This window comes from Myotis davidii, unplaced genomic scaffold, assembly GCF_000327345.1.
Source record: "Myotis davidii unplaced genomic scaffold, ASM32734v1 scaffold334, whole genome shotgun sequence".
NCBI lineage: Eukaryota > Metazoa > Chordata > Mammalia > Chiroptera > Vespertilionidae > Myotis > Myotis davidii.
Window position 1 is genome coordinate 1829928 of NW_006285797.1, and position 6739 is coordinate 1836666.

General features: G+C 39.9%; 1 pseudogene; it reads left to right on the forward strand.

The window, feature by feature from the left end:
• The first annotated feature begins 2859 nt into the window (after positions 1-2859).
• Positions 2860-3638, forward strand: LOC102755429 (annotated as a pseudogene).
• Positions 3639-6739: the final 3101 nt, after the last annotated feature.

Genomic DNA, 6739 nt, shown 5'->3' on the forward strand with positions numbered 1-6739 from the left:
ACAGATCCTGATACAGAGAAGCATCGATCAGACCATCAAACCTCAGAGGGAAGGTAGGGGAGGTGGGGGAAATAGGAGAGATCAACCAAAGGACTTGTATGAATGCATATAAGCATAAACAATGGACACAGACACTAGGGGTGTGAGGGCATGAATGGGGGTGGGACAGCAATGGGGAGACAAGGAGACATATGTAATACCTTAATAAAGACAATAAATAATTTTTAAAAAGTCTATATTGATTTATTTTTTAATAGACTTAATTTTTTATTATTGCTAATCCTCACCTAAGTATATGTTTTTCATTGATTTTTACAGAGAGTGGAAGGGAGGGAGTAAAGAGGGGAGAGAGAAACATTGAAAGAGACCCATCAAATGGTTGCCTCCAGCATGAGGCTGGGAATTGAATCTGCATCCCAGGTACGAACTTTTAACCTGAAATTGAATCTGAGACCCTTAGGTGTGCAGGCCAACACTCTAATCACTGAGCCACATCAGCCAGAGCTAATAGACTTAATTTTTAGAGCAGTTTTAGGTTCACAACAAAATTGACAGGAAGGCAGAGGGATTTCTTATAATATCCCATGCCTCCACAAATACATAGCCTTCCCAGTAGCAACATACCCCACCAGAGTGGTACATCTGTTACAATTGATGAACCTACACTGACACATCATTTTCACCTAGAGTTCACAGTTTATACTGGGGTTCACTCTTGGTGTTGCATATTCTATGGGTCTGGACAACATTTTAATGCTATATACTCTCCACTGTAGTATCATTCAGAGTATTTTCACCGTCCTAAAAATCCACTGTGCTCATATATTCATCCCTATTTACTATCTCCATAGTTTGACCTTTTCCAAAATGTCATATAGTATTTAGCCTTTTCAGATAGGATTCTTTCACTTAGTAATATACATTTAAGTTTCCTTCTTATCTTTTCATGGTTTAATAGCTCATTTCTTTTTAGCACTGAATAATATTCCATTTTCTGGATATATCAGCTTATTTATCCACTCACCTACTGAAAGACATTTTGGTTGCATTGCTTCAAAGTTTTGATAATTATGAATATTAACATTTGTTATTTAAAGAGAAATTATTAATACAAAGTCTCTGGGAAAGAATGGCCATTAGAAGTATAGTAGAAAGAAACATTCACTCATATTTTGGTCATAGTATTTATCAAATACTATTGCATTGATTTGTTTTTCTGTCTCCTGATCTAAACATACAAATGTATACAAACCATATAATACTTTTTTTGTACTCCTAGTACCTAGTATGGTGATGGCACATAGTAGGTTGTAAGTAACTATTTGAACAGATAAAGTGAGTTTGTTTCCTCAACTGAAAATAATTAAATTTGATGAATGATATTGAAAATGTATTGTGATTTTGAATTGGTAATTGTTTGGCTAGAAAAATAAGACAAACTTATCTCCTTCCTATTCTAATTTGAAATACTCTTTCTGCCCCCATAAATAAAGGTCCACAGAAAAGTTTTGCATGTAAAGTTAATATTATATCATGTCAGGCATAAAAGAAGGATAGGTTAGGATACACACTGAGAAGGTGATAAAAATTCTGCGAAGTGTTGGAGTAAGAAAATAAGATTTAATTAAGCTTTTATTTATTGCCAGACACTGTGTTGAGGGGGAAAAATGAATAGAATATTATCTCCTTTCTAAGCAACCCACCCAGGCAAATGAAGAATGCTGTGAGCAGGTTTTCTCAGTGAGAGGGTGGATTAGAGAAAGGAGAACCACCTAAGAGGCTGTACCATACTCCACACCCTCCTCTTCATTGCACCCGATTTCTGCTTCTATAGAGTGACTGGGCTATATTATTTTTAAAATATATTTTTATTGATTTGAGAGGAAGAGAGAGAGAGAGAGAGAAATGAAGAGAGAGAATCATTGATCAGCTGCCTCCTACATGCCCCCCACTGGGGATCAAGCCCACAACCCAGGCATGTGCCCTGATCAGGAATCGAACCGTGACCTCCTGGTTCATAGGTCAATGCTCAACCTTTGAGCCATGCCAGCAGGGCTGGGCTATATTATTCCTCAAGAACCAAGAAGGTCACATTGGTTAAAAGGCTGATAATCATTACTAGATTGAATTGGAGAAAAGAATAAGATAAGTAATAACCATAACTTTTTAAATTTTCATTTAAAAAGATGTCATTGAAGCAAGGTCACTACAAATTTGTGCTTTAAGGTCAAATAGATTTCAAGACGTATGACTGTAGTGTTTTGTAAAATGCTGCTAAGAATAAAGTAGTTCCCAAACTTGAGTCAGTACCAAAATCACCTGGAGGATTTGGTGCGAGTACAAAGGCCCAGGCCTCATCCCACCTGTCAAAGTGAAAATGCTTTGGACACTTGGTAAAAACTGTGAGACAATTTTATTCAGGCTACTGCAGTAAGGGAGGGAGATTTCTGTACAGGACTGAGCTCAGCTCTGCAGAAACAAAAGGTGAGAGGGTGTTTGAGCGCTAGGATGAGCTAGTGGAAAAGTACTGAAGGATGGGGTGGGGGCGGATTTATCAATGAGATTAGAGTATCCATGTTTGCTAATTGTCTGTTATTGAAGGTAGGCCTCCCACAGAGATGGGGAGGTGGAACATTATCCTCCTTGATTATAGTTCAAAGGCATGGCTCCCAGATCCTTGAGAAAGACATGAAACAAAAATGGCAGGAGGCTGGGAGAAGTTTTATATCTCAAAAGTGCAGAGAAAGAATTTACAATTGCAAGTTGCTAAAGTAAATGCCCTCAAAAAGAGAGACCAGGGGCCTGTCGTCTAGTAGAAGACTATTCAGGCCGTTGCCCAAAAGGAGCTGGGGGACGACAATGGTCCAGGAGGCTAGTGGCAGACTGTGCGGCGGGGATGTCGCAGAGCAGGAGAGTGCCACTGCAGCAGTGGCAGGGGCAGGGCCTCATGGCCACGTGGGCTTTGCCTCCCTCGGGTTCCTAGGCAACAGCCAGTTGCAAGGGAGCTGGGGCAGCAGGGGCGGAGGCTCCAGGGTGTCTTTCTCCTCTGGTCAACCTGAGCCTGGGGAGGCCCGGAGGCCTAGGTGTCTGGAAGAGGTCTGCTGCCCGAGAACGGGAATTCTCTTCACCAGGACATAGAGACTGTTCATTGTTGGGCTGGATAGAGTTATCATTGTTGGGCTGGATAATGCAGAGAAACCTACCATTCTTTATCTGTTTTCTAAGAATGAAGTGATGCATACATACATTCCTACCATAGGAAGTAGAAGAGATAATCATCAATAATACATAATTTCTAACGTGGGATGTTGGTGGCCAAGAATCTCTTCATTCTTCCTGGAACACTCACGACACTAATACAGAGTCTGTAGTCGGTGTTGTGAACAGTACAGATGGAGAAAGGACTTCCTAGAGGAGAACTGTACAAAAATGTGAGCCCATGAGGACCTAAGGAAAGTGGGATTGCTGATTTTTGCTAATAAACAAGATGTAAAAGAACACATGACTATAGCAGAAATCTCCCCGTCTTTTTTTTAAATAACTTCCATTGAAAACCACCAGTGGCATGCTGTGCTCTTCCTGGTGAGGGATTATGACAAGGACTTGAATGGATGATGCCACAAGTTAAGATGAGATGATCTCGGCTGACCTCTTCTAGGAGGCTTTGTAAAAGCCAAGTGCTGGACTTTACCTGAGAGCTGCAGAAATTAATGGTGCAGCTATATTCATAGTAAACTTATTTAAACTTTTTCTATAAGAAGAAAAATTAAGACCACTTATTTGAACGTGAAGATTGCTTTCTCATTCATTATTTTCTTCCAAAGCAAGGTCTCAAAGCTGTGATTGACATTTTCCTCATAATGAATCCTCTCCGGACACGGTAGAGGCTGTGGTATGTGTAAAGGAAGGAAGACATTTTTAACTTTAAGAGCTTCATTGTCAGTATCACCCTCCTTAGTTGAATGCTGTTCTCTGATGGTTCCTTTAAGTCAAAATACAAATCCGCACAGATATTTAGTTTCCAATATTTTAAAATGCAATGTTACTTATGAAAAGTATTTTTGCATAATGCTGTGTATGTATTGTGCATATACCTCAATACATACCTTAATGGCTTTATGTTCTGAAAAAGTGAGTAACAAAAATTTGTAATATTCTTATTATAACCGTTATGATTTAGGTACTGCCAAGTACTTTTCCCTATGTTTTCTGTATTGTACTAATCAGCTCTCAAAAATCATTGAGTTGCTCTTTGAAAAAGGAAGGAAGGAAGGAAGGAAGGAAGGAAGGAAGGAAGGAAGGAAGGAAGGGAGAGAGGGAGGAAAGAAGGAAGGAAGGAAGGGAGAGAGGGAGGGAGGGAGGGAGGAAGGAAAGAAAGAAGGAAGGGAGGAAAAAATATTTTAGAAAAATAAAAGGAAGAAGCCTCTGTAAAGTTTAGTCTTGATCTAATCTAAGGGGAATCCTAAGACCGTCTTGATCATTCTGTTATTGATAGGAGTGGGGTTCTGTTGGAATAAGTATTTCCAGAGGCCCCCATGGGAGGATGAGATATGGCAGAAATTTTTATATCCATGGAATTAAAATATTTGTGTTTCCAAAGTCCCATTTGCCTTAGTCCAATCATAGAAGAAGAATAGCTGGGGTTTCAGGAGGGCTTGAAGCAAAGCCAGGGTCCAAAGTTTTCTTCTCATGTTGGAGCCAGGTCCAGTTCAGCATCAAGCTAGCTGCAGTCCATCAGTCATTGTGTGCGGGGCTCATGTGGCTGTGGGCCATGTGGGCAAACACAAGAGGAGCCTCACAAACCCAAAGCCACACAAGTCCCAAGAGTCCCAAGAGCAGTGAGAGCAGAAGAGAGCGAACTCCTTTGTTCAGGGGATATCCCAAATTTCTTGCCCTTGCAGTGGCCACACCCATTCTAGCCAATGACCTTTGCTCTCAGAAAGCACCTTCCCTATGTCACCCCAACTTTACTGGGCATGTGTCTATCTCTCCTTTATTGGACTCCTGGGGAATGTAGAGTTGTATCCTGGTGAAGCTGCCCTAGTGACATGCCTATAATATCTGGCCTTCCCTTTGCTTCTTTCCTATTATTAATAACTACTTAATTACAATGATATCAATACCTCAATAATTTTTATTAACTTTCCAGGTAAAAGTACAATAGGTACTCAGATTTGAAACCACTGCTTTGAAATAGTTACAAAAACTCTCAAAACTGCCCCCCAGCTAAATCAAGTGGAATGGTAACAAAGTAACATAATCATACCCATTTGACTTTTTTAATTCCCTTACTACTAGTATTTGTGATAGGAAAATATGTATAACTGTTATGTGAGATTTAAAAAAGAAATATAAAACTCAAATGTAGGGTTTCCAGATAAAATAAAATACAGTAGGGCACATGCACATACTTGTTTTCTGCAATTCAAATGTAACTGGGCACCGTGTATTTTTATTTACTAAATCTGGCCACTCAGGCTAGACATCGTGGCTGTGCTCCCCCTAAGAGCACAGAGTGAGTTCCTAATTAAAAATCTCAAACCTATTGCCTCAGTATTTTCATGGAGAAGAATTTTTTTAAATGAGTCAAGACAGACAGGCGTCTTCAGCCTATAACGACAGGAATCTTGTAGGAGTTTCCATTTCCTGAACTTCCATTCTCCACAATTCAGCTGGCTTCACAGTGCGGTCTCTAGATGTACCTGTGGCCAGCTGTCTCCCAGCCATTGTTTGTGAGGCACACCTCTGCTGCCTGGGATACCTTGATTTGTGGAAGCCACTTATTCTGTGTTAAATGTGAGGAGCTCAGCAGGCTGAGATACAAACCTTTTTTTATTTTTTTCAACTAGGTTCAAAGAACATGAACAATCTACAAAGGACATAATCAAATGCCTTCCAAACTGCAAAGCCATAGGTTCCAGACCCCACCGGATTTCAGTTTTGTGAATATTTTATCTGCTTGGCTTAGTTATCAAAGGGATCTGTTGTTACCCTGTAATCACAAAAGTGGGTCTACATGACAATTTAACAGCAAAAGCCATTTCGTTCGATTGTATCCTTTAAAAAACTGCCAGGTAATTAACTTCACAGCAGTTTTGTTAGCAAAGTAATACTACAGATAAAATGAAGCATTCATTAATAATTGACCGTGAAAACTGTAGTTAAGTACTGTTGAGCGAATAGAATCACTAACAGGAGTAGAGAGAGCTGGATGGCTGTGAGATGCTGGAAAGCAAAAGCTATCACAGGGTGCCAGCTCCATAGGCAAGAAAGGGGGAGATCAAAAGCAAGAGGTAAAAGCCTTACTGACAATCCCTGTATTTTTCACATATTAATGGGCTAAACAATGGATTGTAGTGTTCAAAGTGCAACATGAATTCCCCTTTAAAAGATACTTCCTCGGAAGACTTTCATTTGCGCGAAGACACAAATACGGGGACATGATAAATACGGGTTATTATGATAAATAACCAGAAGCCCATGAAGGTACATGAAATACCCATTTAAGACAGTGAGAAGGGTTCATCAAAGCAAGCACTTTGTTTCCACTCTAAGGCCTGTGTCTTCTCCATGCTGCTGTCCTTTAAATAAATGCTATTGACCACGACTCTACTTCCCAGGTATAGTGTGGCTATTGTTTTGTTCCCTATACAGAGACTTCTAAATTACTTAGGCCAAAAATGGTCTGAGTTCAAAGGAATCCTTACATAAATAAAACCTTCCATCTATAACAGAGTTA